The sequence below is a fragment of the Pseudophryne corroboree genome, chromosome 6, assembly GCF_028390025.1.
Source record: "Pseudophryne corroboree isolate aPseCor3 chromosome 6, aPseCor3.hap2, whole genome shotgun sequence".
Lineage (NCBI taxonomy): Eukaryota > Metazoa > Chordata > Amphibia > Anura > Myobatrachidae > Pseudophryne > Pseudophryne corroboree.
The window spans coordinates 645,966,155-645,984,754 of record NC_086449.1 but is presented as its reverse complement, the minus strand read 5'-3'; the positions used below and the strand labels follow the sequence as shown (position 1 = coordinate 645,984,754).

The following is an 18,600-nucleotide window of genomic DNA, read 5'->3' as shown; positions in this document are numbered from 1 at the left end:
CCATTTATAACGTGTAAACGTGCACAAACATGGTGCACATGAAGGCTATATAGCCGCGTTTTAGACACTCCACGACCCACTGGGTCTGACATTCCCACAGAACCTGTGGGATGAGCTATTACTGACGTAGGCGATTGTAACTTAGCCTTAAGGTAAACCTGACTTGTAGTCATTATTATTACCCAACTGGATAATGTCTGCTGAGAAACTGGTTAACCCCAGTTGGCAGTATCCTAGAGAACAAACAACGTATTCATATCACGTACTGTTGACGTTCGGCATATAAACGCGTAATGCGTGTACCACATTCAGAATTCTAAAATGTGCTGTCCACACAGGAACCCCTATTGGTATATTGATGTGAAGAATACGAAAGCGTGATTCGTCCGAAGATCTGCTTTGTCATGAGAAAACTCAAATACGGTGGCTTGGAATACAAGGCACCCAAATATGAAAACAAAACCCTTGCCGAAGCCAAGACTATAAGAAAATTGTTTTCCAAAGTGAGAAACTTAATTCCCATTTGTTGAAAGGGTTCAAAATATGAAAACTGTAAGAAAACTGAACCCAACCTCAAGTCGCCTGGCGCTGTAGGTGGGATAAATAGAGTCTGAACTTTGATGACACCTTGTAGAAAGATGTGTACAGACGCAAATAGAGGCAAACGTCTTTGAAAATAAGTTTACCACACAGATACCTGCACTCTTAGTGCAGATCAACGCAGTTTTCCATGCCACCCCGTTTAACAGAATACGGGTAACTTGAAGGATGATGTTGGAAACTTCCAAGGTTTACAACCTATGTAAGCACACGAAATTTTGTAATAATGAGCTGCCTTAAGCGGCTTACTAGCTCGTAACATGGTTGGTATAACCGATACTGTAATGCTCTATTTCGTAATAATGAGCTGCCTTAAGCGACTTACTAGCTCGTAACATGGTTAGTATAACCGATACTGTAATGCTCTATTTCTTAAGAGGGCGGTCTGAACCCTCACCCTGTCAGCCGCAGCTGCGGTACATAGATAATAGGTACCTAGGTAACTATGGGTAAACGAACGTTCCCTGATGTAACAGGTTGGACGTATTATGAGCGGGCCAAGATCGTGTGCCAGTATTCCTTTAAAATTCGAGAAGCAAACTTCTCCGAAACCCATGAGATACCACCAGTATGTTGTGACGAACTGTCTTATGATCCGTTTTGGCAACGGAGAGAGAGCAGTGGAAAATGGTAGAGCCAGATACCCGATGCTGAATGACCACACGAATGTGAGAGACTCCACCGCCACTGCCCTTGTGATCTGTTTTGTACACATACTGATCTTTTCTAATTGTGGCGAGATGCCATCCTGTATACTTGAGGGTAACCCCCTTCTGTGGACTCACATATGACACACCTGTGGATTTAATGTCCAGTTTTCAAGATCCAAATCCTGACGGGTGAGATCCTCTGTCTAACAGATGTCCACTCACGGAATGATCTCTTGACATTTTCACATAATGGTGTTCTGAGCCATTGAGGATTTGAGTCACATGCCGCATTGCCATGCGGCTTCTTGGTTCTCATGCCGCATTGCCATGCGGCTTCTTGGTTCTCACTTGTATGCAACTGCCGTTGCCTTGTTTGACTGCTTAAGGCCAGCGTGAGGCAGGCATCAAAAATTTACATGAAACTCACGGTTGTTCCCCTCCACGGAAATCTTTAGTAAAAGGCGAAAGATTTATTCGTTCTGAAGAGAAACCAGAGTATATCCCTGGTCAGACTGAAAGCGAATCATGTATTGCATTGTAAAATGCACAGAGTTCTAGGACATTTATCGACCGCAAACTGTCGTGTTTTAGAACCTTTGTCGCTAATTTTAACTACAAATCCTGACCCTCTGCGACTGTAGTCCAGAGTATATGCACCCTTGTTCCTCTGTGGGAAACGCGAGTGAAGGGTGGCGAACTAAATTGAAAACACATCTTTATTCTTAATAGGTGAATACACCAATGTACCGCTAGTGTGCGTGTTTTGCACTAATTACTAGATGTACATTTGTTCTTGCTGGTGTAGTAGGTAAAAGTCTTTGATTTACCGTATTTATAATCTTACCTAGGAATTGACATCGTTTAGACGGAATTAGATGCGATTGTTTTCGAACTTGATCTGCTACCGCAGTATACCTTAGTAGCGCAAGTTAGAGGAACTTTGTTGAGACAGAGTTCTTATGTGAGATGAGCTATCATCCGAACATCACTTTGGTAAATACCCAAAGCGATAAGCAACGGTAGACATGAAATGGTTAATGGTTGTGGCGATTTGCAAACGCTAGAACCTGTGATGAACAAACCGGACTGGGTAAATACGCATTGTGAAGATCCAATGCAATTATGCAAATTTTGTGGCTCCAATAAGCAAATACTAACCGCAGAAAATCCATTTTCTAACTGTAGTAAATGACTTGCTGACTGATATTGCGACAGAGCTGTTTGGTTTTGCTCAAACAGAAGGGAATAAGTAACTTTGACTCTGTTGGCGTACTACTGCCTGGTTTATAAACCAGCAAAGACTAAATGACAACCTGCCAACCGTTCGACAGAGGCCGTTTTGTACTTTAAGCTGTAAATAGCTGAGACATGTATGAGTTGAAGTCCTGAAACCTCGCAACTGTAACATGTAAAGACACGCTTCCCCAACTGTAAAAGAGGTCATCAAACCACTGGCTTGCTGACTGTAACGTCATGTCGTCAACGTCAGCGTGACTGTTTCTTATAAAGGGATAAAACGCCGTTACAAGTATGCGCTAATGGCTGAATAGCCTAAAGGGATAAAATGCCGTTACAAGTAGATCAAATGTATGAGCAAACAAGCTCTGGCATTGTCGCGCTTAACTAGCGACCATGAAAATAACCGGCGTTAGCAGAAGCTTTACAGATATGCTCTGCAGCTTATTTTAACAGTGATCGGCATGGTTTCATACATAGATTCTAGTGACCCACATGTATCTGTGGTTTTTATAATGTTTGACAGAAACACATATACCAATGGCGGATCGCGTCCTTTTGGAAACGATTATGTATGGTTGTCCAAAACCCCGCACTATCTGCGTGCTGGACTAATGTACCCTTCTCACTTGTAGTTATCGGTGTGAGATTTGACATAGAATCGTGCATTAAATTATAAGACCAGTGAAATAAACACTCTGGTACCCAAAGGAAAATTGGCCCTTTGGAAAGACTGTCTTTTGTTAGCGCTGGCGGAGTCATTCCGAGACTCCGATTACCGCTGTTTTAATTTGAATTGCCAATGTTAACAATTTTAGTCTGCACTAGAGCCTTATTCGCTATGTAGACAGACATCATAATAGGCAACAAACAGACACTTGCACGACTTAATAAAGTTATTATATGGCATATATATCAATATATATATATGTTATTGCTGAACAGCATATTCTAAAGTGTTCTTTATGTGAAAAGCAGTTCACATGGGCATGAAACCCGAACCAAATTCCTACTAACACCCCTGCGCCTTCTGGTGGCTTAAAGATGTAGGGCAGGAATGTTCTAGAATCATCCTGAACTAAAAATTCCCACTAACACCCCTGCGCCTCCTTGTGGAGTAAAGGTGTATGGCCGGAATGTTCAGGAATTATAAGCTGGAAAAACAGCAATGATTAAAAATGGCTTATGCTTTCACTGAAAATCACAGTACAGGCAGTGTTAATATAGGCTTAATAGCCTTTTATACAGGTAATATATGCTTAATAGCGTATATGTTATTACAGGTCTATTATACAGTAAACCCATACACTTAGTTAACTTCCAGTTACTCTAAATCCAGCCTGCAGTGTATATATTATATTGCAGTCTTAACAAACTGAACAGCCTTTTTGTTAACCCATGCAGCCTCTGCTGCTATGGGCATTTACTCCCCCCTCACCCCCCCTGCAGCTGCGCTGCTTGTGAGGTAACTTCTATCCTATGTTACCTGCAGCGGATTGGAGCGGGTGCAGGGAGAGCGTATCAGCCCCTTGTGTCCCGCGATCTCCCCCTGTTCAGCCGTAGTGCTGTCCCCTCTTACACCGCAATAGCTAGCAGAGGGGTGCCGGGGAGCCGGATAGCAGCGGGGGACGGATGTAGGAGGCCAGCGGCAGCAGCCTGTCTCCGCAGCTGGCTGTATAGCGGACAGCGGGAGCCGGCCGGAAGTCGTGCGGCGCCGGATATGAGCGGCGTCGCTGGCTCTCTGCAGAGTAGCTGGCTCGGGCGGCGCTTTGTACAGCAGTGGCCGGGTACCAGCGTTGGGAGAGCGGCCGGCGTCTGATTGACGTGCGGCCGCTCGGAGCTGTGTAATCTCAGTTACCACCCCCTAGCTATACTGCAGTGTCCAGCTTAGCGATGGGAGAGCGGCCGCCGTCTGTGATTGACGTGCGGCCGCTCGGAGCTGTGTCCTCGCTGGGAGAGCGGCCGGCGTCTGTGATTGACGTGCGGCCGCTCGGAGCTGTTGACGTGCGGCCGCTCTGCTTCTTGGAACGGGTGCAGGGAGATAATTCAGCGGGGCATGAGCGGCGGCTGTAATCAGCTGTGGGCAACAGAAAAAATAAACACTTTCCCCACACTGCAGGGCGGCAGCGTGAGCTGACCGCCCTGACCCCACCATACCTTGTGCTGCAAGCTCCGTCCAGCTTGAGACGGGCTTCTGATGCTGGCTGTGACGGACTTCTAAGCTCTGTCCAGCTTTCAGATCATCATCTTGGCTGTGCTATCCTGGCTGTGACGGAGCTTCTTCTGTAAGCTCCGTGCAGCCTGCAGGAGACAGCTGCCTGTGGCTGTGAGGGTGCTCTTTGTGAGGACCGACACGCCATGCGCTGCCTTGCAGCGCCTGTGGCTGTGAGGGTGCTCTTTGTGAGGACCGACACGCCATACGCTGCCTTGCAGCGGCACCATCCCGGACCCCTGTTTTTCAAGAAACTGGGGAAGGGAAGTGTAAAATAAAAATAAAAATAAAATCTCAAATGTGGGCTCTTCCCACAAGCCTTGATGTTCGTGCTGTGAGCACCGAAAAAACACTGAGGTCGTACACTGAGGTACTCGGGGATATGGAGGGGGGGAGAGTCCTAAATTTGAATATTCAGTGCCTTTGTTCGGCTACGCCCGTCCATATCCCAAGAGTACTCCAGTGACCCCTAGTGGATGATAAAGAAAGTCTTAAAGTGCCCATGCTCCTACGGAACAGTCTAAACCCCATGGTACTGAAGTGGACCCCAGCATCCTTAACGGACTAGGAGTAATGGATTTACCGGTAGGTATTAAAATCCTATTTTACATATATAGCTATACTGAGTATTACTTTGTATTGCTAGTCCAGTGCAGTTTTATGGTATATAATTTCTGCATGGTACGTTTGTGACTATATATGTGTGAGTGCATGTAGCTGCTGCGTGGCTGCCATCTCGGGTATTTCACTCAGCTTGCTACTCGTATATATTGTAACCTGAGGGGGCTAAGTGCTAAGTGAGGGAGGAGCCAGTTCACACCCTTAAAAAGTCTTAAAGTGCCCATGGCTCCTGCGGAACCGTCTATACCCCATGGTACTGAAGTGGACCCCAGCATCCTCTAGGACGTATGAGAAACACTAGATATAACAAAACACAGTAGATACTGGATGTATATCACAGGGTGTTTGTATCACACAACCCTGAATGTATGCACTCTTTCTTAACTAACACTGTCCCTTGACATGTAGAATACATAAGTGTCCTGTAAAATGCACAGCGCTGGCGAGCAGGCGGCTTTACAGAGGAGAATTTGCCCCAGCAGTCCCAGGAACAGCGCAGCTCCTTATGATGGCGGCTGACAGGGAGTGAGGGAGAGATATGCAGCACCAGGGCGGGAACATTTACCTAAATGGCGCCCTGGGGCTGGGGGAGGGGCTACAGGTTAGGCCTTATCCCCCTGCTGGCTTCCCCACCGGGCGCTGCGGGCTGTCAAAAACGGGTTTTAATAAGAGAAAAACCCTACCTGCGTGACTAGTGGAGCGGCTGCCCTTTACAGTGTCCACGCCAGCGCGTGCAGCCCGCCCCCCAAGCCCGCGCCGGATCGCAGTAAAAGCAGGCCAAAGAGACCCCTTACCTCCCCCTTCACCTGTGGCCACGCGATCCGAGAGGACAGCGGCGAGTGTGTGTGACCGACAGGAAATACACCGGAGCCTCCGCTGTAGTGACCCGGCAACCAGGGCGCGGGAGTATACAGCGCCGCTGGGGGAGTGATGGAGCTGCAGCAGAGGATGTCTATCTGACATTCAGGAAAGCTGCAGCCCTGGAAGTCATCAAATTTCTTCTTTTCTTCTGAAATTAAGCTAAGATATAGGCTGCAGGAGCAGCCCTCCTGTTGATTGCCTGCTTACTGCATGGCACCAACTTACAAACTGAGCTCCTGTGCACGGATGCGGGGTTATAGAGGAGGTGGTGGGGTGCATCTTGGGAACAGTCAAAACGTTGAGCCTGTTGGTGCCTCGGATCAAGATCCTACTCAACACCCGATGTTAATCCTTGTGAAGCCCAGTGTACCCCGCAGCAGAAAGAATTGCTGTACTGTTTTTACTATAGCAAACTATTATCTTAGTGACTAGCAGTATATACAGACATAAAATTGTCATAGCTATAGCCATAGTAGCTAACGTGACTGCTAAGGCGTACGTACAACAGCACAGGTGGCCTTGAGTTCAGTATAAGCTTTCTACATTTCTGAATGTATTCAGGCAGAAATGGACTGTGGCAGATAAGCAACACACTGGATCCAGGAACCCTCTTACTGGGTCTGGTGGTTCTGGATTTCCTTGGGCGGCCGCAGTTCACTGGCGGACAGATGCCGGTCTTCTGCTGGCCAGCAGTCATCTTAGTAGGATCCTTCACTGCCAGCGTCTCCTCTCCCTCTCCTCAGCTGCTGTGGATGGCTCTGCTACAGCTGGCTGCAACCACAGCCACTTGTAGCTGTTTATAATTTAAAGACAGAGGCACGCCAAAAACGTGACATCACATTGGCATAATATTTAAAGCGCTCTCTTTATAAGGAAGTCTCTGGGCACTATTCGATGCCAGAGTATTAGGTTCACTTCCTGATCTCTAGCGTCTGTTCTGTTGGAACTTTCTGTACCTATGTTCTAGCGTCTGTTCTGTTGGAACTTCCTGTACCTGTGTTCTGATCCGGTTCTTCTGACCATTCTTCTCACCTGCTCCCTTTGTATTGCTTCTCATGATTTCCTGGTTTTGTCTTCAGCTGCCTTCTGACTTGATTCTATCCATTCCCTGGTACAGCTTTGCCACCTGGTTCTGACCCATTTCTGAAGACCACTCTTCAGTAGCCCTCACAGTACCTAGTTTACTTTCTGCCTTTGGTTCCTCCAGAGTCCAACAGCTCTGCACATTACCCATAGTTTAAGGGATTTAAGGAAAAAACAACTAGTGGGTTTTAGCGAAAGAAGGCTTAATGTGTGGCGCACTCTTTTGGTATTGTTACAATCGGTGGACAAATCGGTGTGATAAAGCTCAGTGTGAAACGTACATCATCGTTAACCTGGACGCACACTGTTTCCAGGCGCGGGGAATCCATACCCGACCCGGCGCCTGGGTCTAGAAGCAGCTCCCTGCACAGCGACACGTGTTCTCAGCAGCCATCTCGCCCGCACTCAATTCTGTAAGAGCTTCAGGGCGGCTCTCTCATCCCAGAGAGATCACCTACCTCCTCTGCAATGTGCTAGCACAACAGGGGAGGAGGTGTTTGATCTCTGGGACAGCAGAAGCCGCACGCTCTTCATCTGTCCTTCTTTCCAGCATCAGCATTTCTCCCCCGCTCTCATTGTCTCCATTCACTGCCCGGAGGCACATAGGACAAAAGTAGAAGGGGGGCTCGCTTGCAGTGCAGGAACATCTATTCTATCTATCAGCACATAAATTAATCTCTTAACATCACTGTTATTATCAAACACGTTTACAGCAGGTTAATATAACCAGTGGTGAAATAATAAGAATTTACTTACCGATAATTCTATTTCTCGTAGTCCGTAGTGGATGCTGGGAACTCCGTAAGGACCATGGGGAATAGCGGCTCCGCAGGAGACTGGGCACAAAAGTAAAAGCTTTAGGACTACCTGGTGTGCACTGGCTCCTCCCCCTATGACCCTCCTCCAAGCCTCAGTTAGGATACTGTGCCCGGACGAGCGTACACAATAAGGAAGGATTTTGAATCCCGGGTAAGACTCATACCAGCCACACCAATCACACCGTACAACCTGTGATCTGAACCCAGTTAACAGCATGATAACAGAGAAGCCTCTGAAAAGATGGCTCACAACAATAATAACCCGATTTTTGTAACAATAACTATGTACAAGTATTGCAGACAATCCGCACTTGGGATGGGCGCCCAGCATCGACTACGGACTACGAGAAATAGAATTATCGGTAAGTAAATTCTTATTTTCTCTGACGTCCTAGTGGATGCTGGGAACTCCGTAAGGACCATGGGGATTATACCAAAGCTCCCAAATGGGCGGGAGAGTGCGGATGACTCTGCAGCACCGAATGAGAGAACTCCAGGTCCTCCTCAGCCAGGGTATCAAATTTGTAGAATTTAGCAAACGTGTTTGCCCCTGACCAAGTAGCTGCTCGGCAAAGTTGTAAAGCCGAGACCCCTCGGGCAGCCGCCCAAGATGAGCCCACTTTCCTTGTGGAATGGGCTTTTACAGATTTTGGCTGTGGCAGGCCTGCCACAGAATGTGCAAGCTGAATTGTACTACAAATCCAACGAGCAATAGTCTGCTTAGAAGCAGGAGCACCCAGCTTGTTGGGTGCATACAGGATAAACAGCGAGTCAGATTTTCTGACTCCAGCCGTCCTGGAAACATATATTTTCAGGGCCCTGACTACGTCCAGCAACTTGGAGTCCTCCAAGTCCCTAGTAGCCGCAGGTACCACAATAGGCTGGTTCAAGTGAAACGCTGAAACCACCTTAGGGAGAAATTGAGGACGAGTCCTCAATTCTGCCCTGTCCGTATGAAAAATTAGGTAAGGGCTTTTATAGGATAAAGCCGCCAATTCTGAGACACGCCTGGCTGAAGCCAGGGCTAACAGCATTACCACTTTCCATGTGAGATATTTTAAGTCCACAGTGGTGAGTGGTTCAAACCAATGTGATTTTAGGAACCCCAAAACTACATTGAGATCCCAAGGTGCCACTGGAGGCACAAAAGGAGGCTGTATATGCAGTACCCCCTTGACAAACGTCTGAACTTCAGGAACTGAAGCCAGTTCTTTCTGGAAGAAAATCGACAGGGCCGAAATTTGAACCTTAATGGACCCTAATTTTAGGCCCATAGACAGTCCTGTTTGCAGGAAATGCAGGAAACGACCCAGTTGAAATTCCTCAGTAGGGGCCTTCCTGGCCTCACACCACGCAACATATTTACGCCAAATACGGTGATAATGTTGCACGGTTACATCCTTCCTGGCTTTGATCAGGGTAGGGATGACTTCATCCGGAATGCCTTTTTCCTTCAGGATCCGACGTTCAACCGCCATGCCGTCAAACGCAGCCGCGGTAAGTCTTGGAACAGACAGGGTCCCTGCTGGAGCAGGTCCTTTCTTAGAGGTAGGAGGCCACGGGTCCTCCGTGAGCATCTCTTGAAGTTCCGGGTACCAAGTCCTTCTTGGCCAATCCGGAGCCACGAGTATAGTCCTTACTCCTCTCCTTCTTATGATTCTCAGTACCTTGGGTATGAGAGGCAGAGGAGGGAACACATACACTGACTGGTACACCCACGGTGTTACCAGAGCGTCCACAGCTATTGCCTGAGGGTCCCTTGACCTGGCGCAATATCTGTCTAGTTTTTTGTTGAGGCGGGACGCCATCATGTCCACCTTTGGTTTTTCCCAACGGTTCACAATCATGTGGAAGACTTCTGGGTGAAGTCCCCACTCCCCCGGGTGGAGGTCGTGTCTGCTGAGGAAGTCTGCTTCCCAGTTGTCCACTCCCGGAATGAACACTGCTGACAGTGCTATCACATGATTTTCCGCCCAGCGAAGAATCCTTGCAACTTCTGCCATTGCCCTCCTGCTTCTCGTGCCACCCTGTCTGTTTACGTGGGCGACTGCCGTGATGTTGTCCGACTGGATCAACACCGGCTGACCCTGAAGCAGAGGCCTTGCTTGACTTAGGGCATTGTAAATGGCCCTTAGTTCCAGGATATTTATGTGAAATGACGTTTCCATGCTTGACCACAAGCCCTGGAAATTTCTTCCCTGTGTGACTGCCCCCCAGCCTCTCAGGCTGGCATCCGTGGTCACCAGGACCCAGTCCTGAATGCCGAATCTGCGGCCCTCTAGAAGATGAGCACTCTGCAACCACCACAGGAGAGACACCCTTGTCCTTGGAGACAGGGTTATCCGCTGATGCATCTGAAGATGCGATCCGGACCATTTGTCCAGCAGATCCCACTGAAAAGTTCTTGCGTGGAATCTGCCGAATGGAATCGCTTCGTAAGAAGCCACCATTTTTCCCAGGACCCTTGTGCATTGATGCACTGACACTTGGCCTGGTTTTAGGAGGTTTCTGACTAGCTCGGATAACTCCCTGGCTTTCTCCTCCGGGAGAAACACCTTTTTCTGGACTGTGTCCAGAATCATCCCTAGGAACAGCAGACGTGTCGTCGGAATCAGCTGCGATTTTGGAATATTTAGAATCCACCCGTGCTGTCGTAGTACTACTTGAGATAGTGCTACTCCGACCTCTAACTGTTCCCTGGACCTTGCCCTTATCAGGAGATCGTCCAAGTAAGGGATAATTAAGACGCCTTTTCTTCGAAGAAGAATCATCATTTCGGCCATTACCTTGGTAAAGACCCGGGGTGCCGTGGACAATCCAAACGGCAGCGTCTGAAACTGATAGTGACAGTTCTGTACCACAAACCTGAGGTACCCTTGGTGAGAAGGGCAAATTGGGACATGGAGGTAAGCATCCTTGATGTCCAGAGACACCATATAGTCCCCTTCTTCCAGGTTCGCTATCACTGCTCTGAGTGACTCCATCTTGAATTTGAACCTTTGTATGTAAGTGTTCAAGGATTTCAGATTTAAAATAGGTCTCACCGAGCCGTCCGGCTTCGGTACCACAAACAGCGTGGAATAATACCCCTTTCCCTGTTGTAGGAGGGGTACCTTGATTATCACCTGCTGGGAATACAGCTTGTGAATGGCTTCCAATACCGCCTCCCTGTCGGAGGGAGACGTTGGTAAAGCAGACTTCAGGAACCGGCGAGGGGGAGACGTCTCGAATTCCAATTTGTACCCCTGAGATACTACCTGCAGGATCCAGGGGTCCACTTGCGAGTGAACCCACTGCGCGCTGAAATTCTTGAGACGACCCCCCACCGTACCTGAGTCCGCTTGTAAGGCCCCAGCGTCATGCTGAGGACTTGGCAGAAGCGGGGGAGGGCTTCTGTTCCTGGGAAGAGGCTGCCTGCTGCAGTCTTTTTCCCCTTCCTCTGCCCCGGGGCAGATATGAGTGGCCTTTTGCCCGCTTGCCCTTATGGGGACGAAAGGACTGAGCCTGAAAAGACGGTGTCTTTTTCTGCTGAGAGGTGACCTGGGGTAAAAAGGTGGATTTCCCAGCCGTTGCCGTGGCCACCAGGTCCGATAGACCGACCCCAAATAACTCCTCCCCTTTATACGGCAATACTTCCATATGCCGTTTGGAATCCGCATCACCTGACCACTGCCGCGTCCATAACCCTCTTCTGGCAGAAATGGACAGCGCACTTACTCTTGATGCCAGAGTGCAAATATCCCTCTGTGCATCTCGCATATATAGAAATGCATCCTTTAAATGCTCTATAGTCAATAATATACTGTCCCTGTCCAGGGTATCAATATTTTCAGTCAGGGAATCCGACCAAGCCACCCCAGCACTGCACATCCAGGCTGAGGCGATTGCTGGTCGCAGTATAACACCAGTATGTGTGTATATACTTTTTAGGATATTTTCCAGCTTCCTATCAGCTGGCTCCTTGAGGGCGGCCGTATCAGGAGACGGTAACGCCACTTGTTTTGATAAGCGTGTGAGCGCCTTATCTACCCTAGGGGGTGTTTCCCAACGCGCCCTAACCTCTGGCGGGAAAGGGTATAATGCCAATAATTTTTTTTAGAAATTAGCAGTTTTTTATCGGGGGAAACCCACGCTTCATCACACACCTCATTTAATTCATCTGATTCAGGAAAAACTACGGGTAGTTTTTTCACACCCCACATAATACCCTTTTTTGTGGTACTTGTAGTATCAGAAATGTTCAAAACCTCCTTCATTGCCGTGATCATGTAACTGATTAATCTGCCAAATTAGTGCCCCCCCTCTCTTGTTTTACCCTGTTTCTGTAGTGCAGGACTGCAGGGGAGAGTCAGGGAGACGTCCTTCCAGCGGAGCTGTGAGGGAAAATGGCGCTTGTGTGCTGAGGAGATAGGCTCCGCCCCCTTCTCGGCGGCCTTTCTCCCGCTTTTTTAAGGAAAAACTGGCAGGGGTTAAATGCATCCATATAGCCCAGGAGCTATATGTGATGTATTTTTCGCCATCTAAGGTGTTTTTATTGCGTCTCAGGGCGCCCCCCCCAGCGCCCTGCACCCTCAGTGACCGGAGTGTGAAGTGTGCTGAGAGCGATGGCGCACAGCTGCGGTGCTGTGCGCTACCTTATTGAAGACAGGACGTCTTCTGCCGCCGATTTCCCGGACCTCTTCTGTCTTCTGGCTCTGTAAGGGGGCCGGCGGCGCGGCTCTGGGACCCATCCATGGCTGGGCCTGTGATCGTCCCTCTGGAGCTAATGTCCAGTAGCCTAAGAAGCCCAATCCACTCTGCACGCAGGTGAGTTCGCTTTTTCTCCCCTTAGTCCCTTGGTGCAGTGAACCTGTTGCCAGCAGGACTCACTGAAAATAAAAAACCTATACTTAAACTTTTTCACTAAGCAGCTCAGGAGAGCCACCTAGTGTGCACCCTTCTCGTTCGTGCACAAAAATCTAACTGAGGCTTGGAGGAGGGTCATAGGGGGAGGAGCCAGTGCACACCAGGTAGTCCTAAAGCTTTTACTTTTGTGCCCAGTCTCCTGCGGAGCCGCTATTCCCCATGGTCCTTACGGAGTTCCCAGCATCCACTAGGACGTCAGAGAAATTTGGTTGATTACTTTATTGTGTTTACCAGCATAACTTGGCAGTTTGAAATATACCTATTCTTAACTGTTTAACAGTGTTAAATCGGATGTGAAGAATTTATACCATACATGCTCTATGTTTATTCTGTTAAATCTTTCCAACTAGCAGTAGAATTGTAACATTGTTTTTTTTGTTCTTACTCAGTAACATTGGTTTTTGCCCGTTTAGCAACAGAAATGCAACATTGGCTCTGTTTCTGATTAAGTGGTAACAGAAAAAATAAGATTTTACTCACCGGTAAATCTATTTCTCGTAGTCCGTAGTGGATGCTGGGAACTCCGAAAGGACCATGGGGAATAGCGGGCTCCGAAGGAGGCTGGGCACTCTAGAAAGATTTATGACCACCTGGTGTGCACTGGCTCCTCCCACTATGACCCTCCTCCAAGCCTCAGTTAGGACACTGTGCCCGGACGAGCTGACATAATAAGGAAGGATTTTGAATCCCGGGTAAGACTCATACCAGCCACACCAATCACACCGTACAACTCGTGATACTATATCCAGTTTGACAGTATGAAAACAACTGAGCCTCTCAACAGATGGCTCAACAATAACCCTTTAGTTAGCAATAACTATTTACAAGTATTGCAGACAATCCGCAGTTGGGATGGGCGCCCAGCATCCACTACGGACTACGAGAAATAGATTTACCGGTGAGTAAAATCTTATTTTCTCTAACGTCCTAGTGGATGCTGGGAACTCCGAAAGGACCATGGGGATTATACCAAAGCTCCCAAACGGGCGGGAGAGTGCGGATGACTCTGCAGCACCGAATGAGAGAACTCAAGGTCCTCCTCAGCCAGGGTATCAAATTTGTAGAATTTTGCAAACGTGTTTGCCCCTGACCAAGTAACAGCTCGGCAAAGTTGTAAAGCCGAGACCTCTCGGGCAGCCGCCCAAGATGAGCCCACCTTCCCTGTGGAATGGACTTTCACTGATTTAGGATGCGGCAGTCCAGCCGCAGAATGCGCCTGCTGAATCGTGTCACAGATCCAGCGAGCGATAGTCTGCTTAGAAGCAGGAGCACCCAGCCTGTTGGGTGCATACAGGATAAATAGCGAGTCAATTTTCTTGACTCTAGCCGTCCTGGAAACATAATTTTTCAAGGCCCTGACTACGTCCAGTAACTTGGAATCCTCCAAGTCCCTAGTAGCCGCAGGCACCACAATAGGTTGGTTCAAGTGAAAAACTGATACCACCTTAGGGAGAAACTGGGGACGAGTCCTCAATTCTGCCCTCTCCATATGGAAAATCAGATAAGGACTTTTATATGACAAAGCCGCCAATTCTGATACACGCCTGGCCGAAGCCAAGGTCAATAACATGACCACTTTCCGCGTGAGATATTTTAGATCCACGGTTTTTAGTGGTTCAAACCAATGTGATTTTAAGAAACTCAACACTACGTTGAGATCCCAAGGTGCCACTGGAGGCACAACCGGGGGCTGAATATGCAGCACTCCTTTTACAATGTCTGAACTTCAGGTACTGAAGTTAATTCTTTCTGGAAGAAAATCGACAGAGCCGAGATCTGTATCTTAATGGAGCTTAATTTTAGGCCCATAGACACTCCTGCTTGTAGGAAATGCAGAAATCGACCTAGTTGAAATTCCTCTGTTGGGGCCTTTTGTGGCCTCACACCAAGCAACATATTTCCGCCATATGCGGTGATAATGTTTTGCAGTTACATCTTTCCTGGCTTGAATCAGCGTAGGAATGACTTCCTCCGGAATGCCCTTTTCCTTTAGGATCCGGCGTTCAACCGCCATGCCATCAAAACGTAGCCGCGGTAAGTCTTGGAACAGACAGGGCCCCTGCTGTAGCAGGTCCTGTCTGAGCGGCAGAGGCCATGGGTCCTCTGATATAATTTCTTGAAGTTCTGGGTACCAGGCTCTTCTTGGCCAATCCGGAACCACGAGTATCGTTCTTACTCCTCGCCTTCTTATTATTCTCAGTACCTTTGGTATGAGAGGCAGGGGGGGGAACACATAAACCGACTGGTACACCCACGGTGTTACCAGAGCGTCCACAGCTATCGCCTGAAGGTCCCTTGACCTGGCGCAATATCTTTTATAGCTTTTTGTTGAGGCGGGACGCTTTCATGTCCACCTGTGGCCTTTCCCAATGGTGTACAATCCTTTGGAAGACTTCTGGATGAAGTCCCCACTCTCTCGGGTGGAAGTCGTGTCTGCTGAGAAGATCTGCTTCCCAGTTGTCCACTCCGAGAATGAACACTGCTGACAGTGCTAACACATGATTTTCCGCCCATCGGAGAATCCTTGTGGCTTCTGCCATCGCCATCCTGCTTCTTGTGCCGCCCTGTTGGTTTACATGGGCGACTGCCGTGATGTTGTCTGATTGGATCAGGACCGGCCTTTTGAAGCAGAGGCCTTGCCTGACTCAGGGCATTGTAAATGGCCCTCAGTTCCAGAATATTTATGTAGGGAAGTCACCTGACTTGACCAAAGTCCCTGGAAGCTTCTTCCCTGTGTGACTGCCCCCCAGCCTCAAAGGCTGGCATCCATGGTCACTAGGACCTAGTCCTGTATGTCGAACCTGCGGCCCTCTTGAAGATGGGCACTCTGCAGCCACTACAGTAGAGATACCCTGGTCCTTGGAGACAGGGTTATCAGCCGATGCATCTGAAGATGTGATCTGGACCACTTGTCTAACAGGTCCCCCTGAAAATTTCTTGCATGGAACCTGCCGAATGGGATTGCTTCGTAGGAAGCTATCATTTTTCCCAGGACTCGCGTGCACTGATGCACCGATAACTGTTTTGGCTTCAGGAGGTCTCTGACTAGAGATGACAGCTCCATGGCTTTCTCCTCCGGGAGAAACACTTATTTCTGGTCTGTGTCCAGAACCATCCCCAGGAACAGTAGACGTGTCGTAGGAAACAGCTGTGTCTTTGGACTGTTTAGAATCCAACCGTGCTGTTGTAGCACTTTCCAAAATAGTGCTACCCCGACTAGCAACTGCTCCTTGGACCTCGCCCTTATAAGGAGATTGTCCAAGTACGGGATCATTAAAAACTCCCCTTTTTCGAAGGAGTATCATCATTCCGGCCATTACCTTGGTAACACCCTCGGTGCCATGTACAGTCCAAACGGCAGAGTCTGGACTTGGTAATGGTAATCCTGTACCACAAATCTGAGGTACTCCTGGCGAGGATAGTAAATGGGGACATGCAGGTAAGCATCCTTGATGTCCCGGGATACCATGTAATCCCCCTCGTCCAGGCTTGCAATAACCGCCATGGGCGATTCCATCTTGAACTTGAATTTTTTTATGTATGTGTTCAAGGATTTTAAATATAAAAAAGGGTCACACCGAACCATGCGGTTTCGGTACCCCAAACCGTGTGGAATAGTAACCCCGTCCTTGTTGAAGTAGGGGCACCTTAAGTATTACCTGATGGGAATACAGCTTATTAATTGCCTCTAGCACAGCCTCCCTGCCTGAGGGAGTTGTCGGCAAGGCATATTTGAGGAAACGGCGGGGGGAAGACATCTCGAATTCCAGCTTGTACCCTTGAAATACTACTTGAATGAAACAGGGATCCACCTGTGAGCGAGCCCACTGATCGCTGAAATTTTTGAGACGGCCCCCCACCGTACCTGGCTACACCTGTGGAGCCCCCGCATCATGCTGTGGACTGAGGAAGCGAGAGAAGAATTATGATTCTGGGAACAGGCTGACTGGTGCAGCTTTTTCCCTCTTCCCTTGTCTCTGTACAGAAAGGAAGCGCCTTTGACCCGCTTGCTTTTCTGAAGCCGAAAGGACTGTACCTGATAATACAGTGCTTTCTTAGTCTGTGAGGAAAACTGAGGTAAAAATATTTCTTCCCAGCTGTTGCTGCGGATACGAGGTCCCAGAGACCATCCCCAAATAATTCCTCACCCTTATAAGGCAGAATCTCTATGCGCCTTTTAAAGTCAGCATCACCTGTCCAGTGACAGGTCTCTAATACCCTCCTGACAGAATGGACATTACATTCATTTTGGATGCCAGCCGGCAAAATATCCCTCTGTGCATCCCTCATATATAAGACGACGTCTTTAATATGTTCTCATGTTAGCAAACTAGTATGTTTGACAGGGTCACCGACCACGCTGCAGCAGCACGCTCTGCAGGTTTCAGTCTAGTACCTGAGTGTGTAAAAACAGACTTCAGGATAGCCTCCTGCTTTTTATCAACAGGTACCTTCAAAGTGGCCGTTCCTAAAACGGCAGTGCCACCTATTTTGACAACCGTGTGAGCGCCTTATCCACCCTAGGGGATATCTCCCAGCGTAACTTATCCTCTGGCGGGAAAAGGTACGCCATCAGTAACTTTTTTGAAATTACCAGTTTCATATCAGGGGGAACCCACGCTTCTCACACACTGCATTCATTCATCTGATGGGGGAACAAAACACTGCCTGCTTTTTCTCCCCAAACATAAAAACCCATTTTTAGAGGTTAATGTCAGAAATGTGTAACACATTTTTTATTTGCCGGGATCAAGTCACGGATGTTCCTAGTGGATTGTGTATATGTCTCAACCTTGACGACACTGGAGTCAGACTCCGTGTCGACATCTGTGTCTGCCATCTGAATGAGCGGGCGTTTTTGAGCCCCTGATGGCCTTTGAGACGCCTGGGCAGGCGCGGGCTGAGAAGCCGGCTGTCCCACAGCTGTTACGTCATCCACCCTTTTATGTAAGGAGTTGACACTGTCGGTTAATACCTTTCACCTAACCATCCACTCTGGTGTCGGCCCCACAGGGGGCGACATCACATTTATCGGCATCTGCTCCGTCACTATATAAGCCTCCTCCTCAAACATGTCGACACAGCTGTACCGACACACCGCACACACACAGGGAATGCTCTGACTGAGGACAGGACCCCTCAAAGCCCTTTGGGGAGACAGAGAGAGAGTATGCCAGCACACACCAGAGCGCTATATAATGTGGGGATTAACACTATAACTGAGTGAATTTTCCCCAATAGCTGCTTGTATATACAATATTGCGCCTAAATTTAGTGCCCCCCCTCTCTTTTTAACCCTTTGAGCCTGAAAACTACAGGGGAGAGCCTGGGGAGCTTTCTTCCAGCTGCACTGTGAAGAGAAAATGGCGCCAGTGTGTCTGAGGGAGATAGCTCCGCCCCTTTTCCGCGGCCTATTCTCCCGCTTTTTTTCTGGATTCTGGCAGGGGTATTTACCACATATATAGCCTCTGGGGCTATATATTGTGGTATTTTTGCCAGCCAAGGTGTTTTTATTGCTGCTCAGGGCGCCCCCCCCCAAGCGCCCTGCACCCTCAGTGACCGGAGTGTGAAGTGTGCATGAGGAGCAATGGCGCACAGCTGCAGTGCTGTGCGC

The 18,600-nt window shown here is 48.5% G+C and overlaps 1 protein-coding gene and 1 non-coding gene across 2 annotated transcripts in view; both read right to left on the bottom strand.

Annotated features, from left to right (window-relative positions):
• Positions 1-18,600, bottom strand: part of LOC134933180 (solute carrier family 22 member 4-like) — a 265,361-nt gene that overhangs the window by 28,605 nt on the left and 218,156 nt on the right. The gene's annotated exons all lie outside the window — the stretch shown is intronic.
• On the bottom strand, positions 1,636-1,749 carry LOC134938665 (U5 spliceosomal RNA). The gene has a single exon (XR_010181179.1). It is a non-coding gene; the product is annotated as a U5 spliceosomal RNA (small nuclear RNA).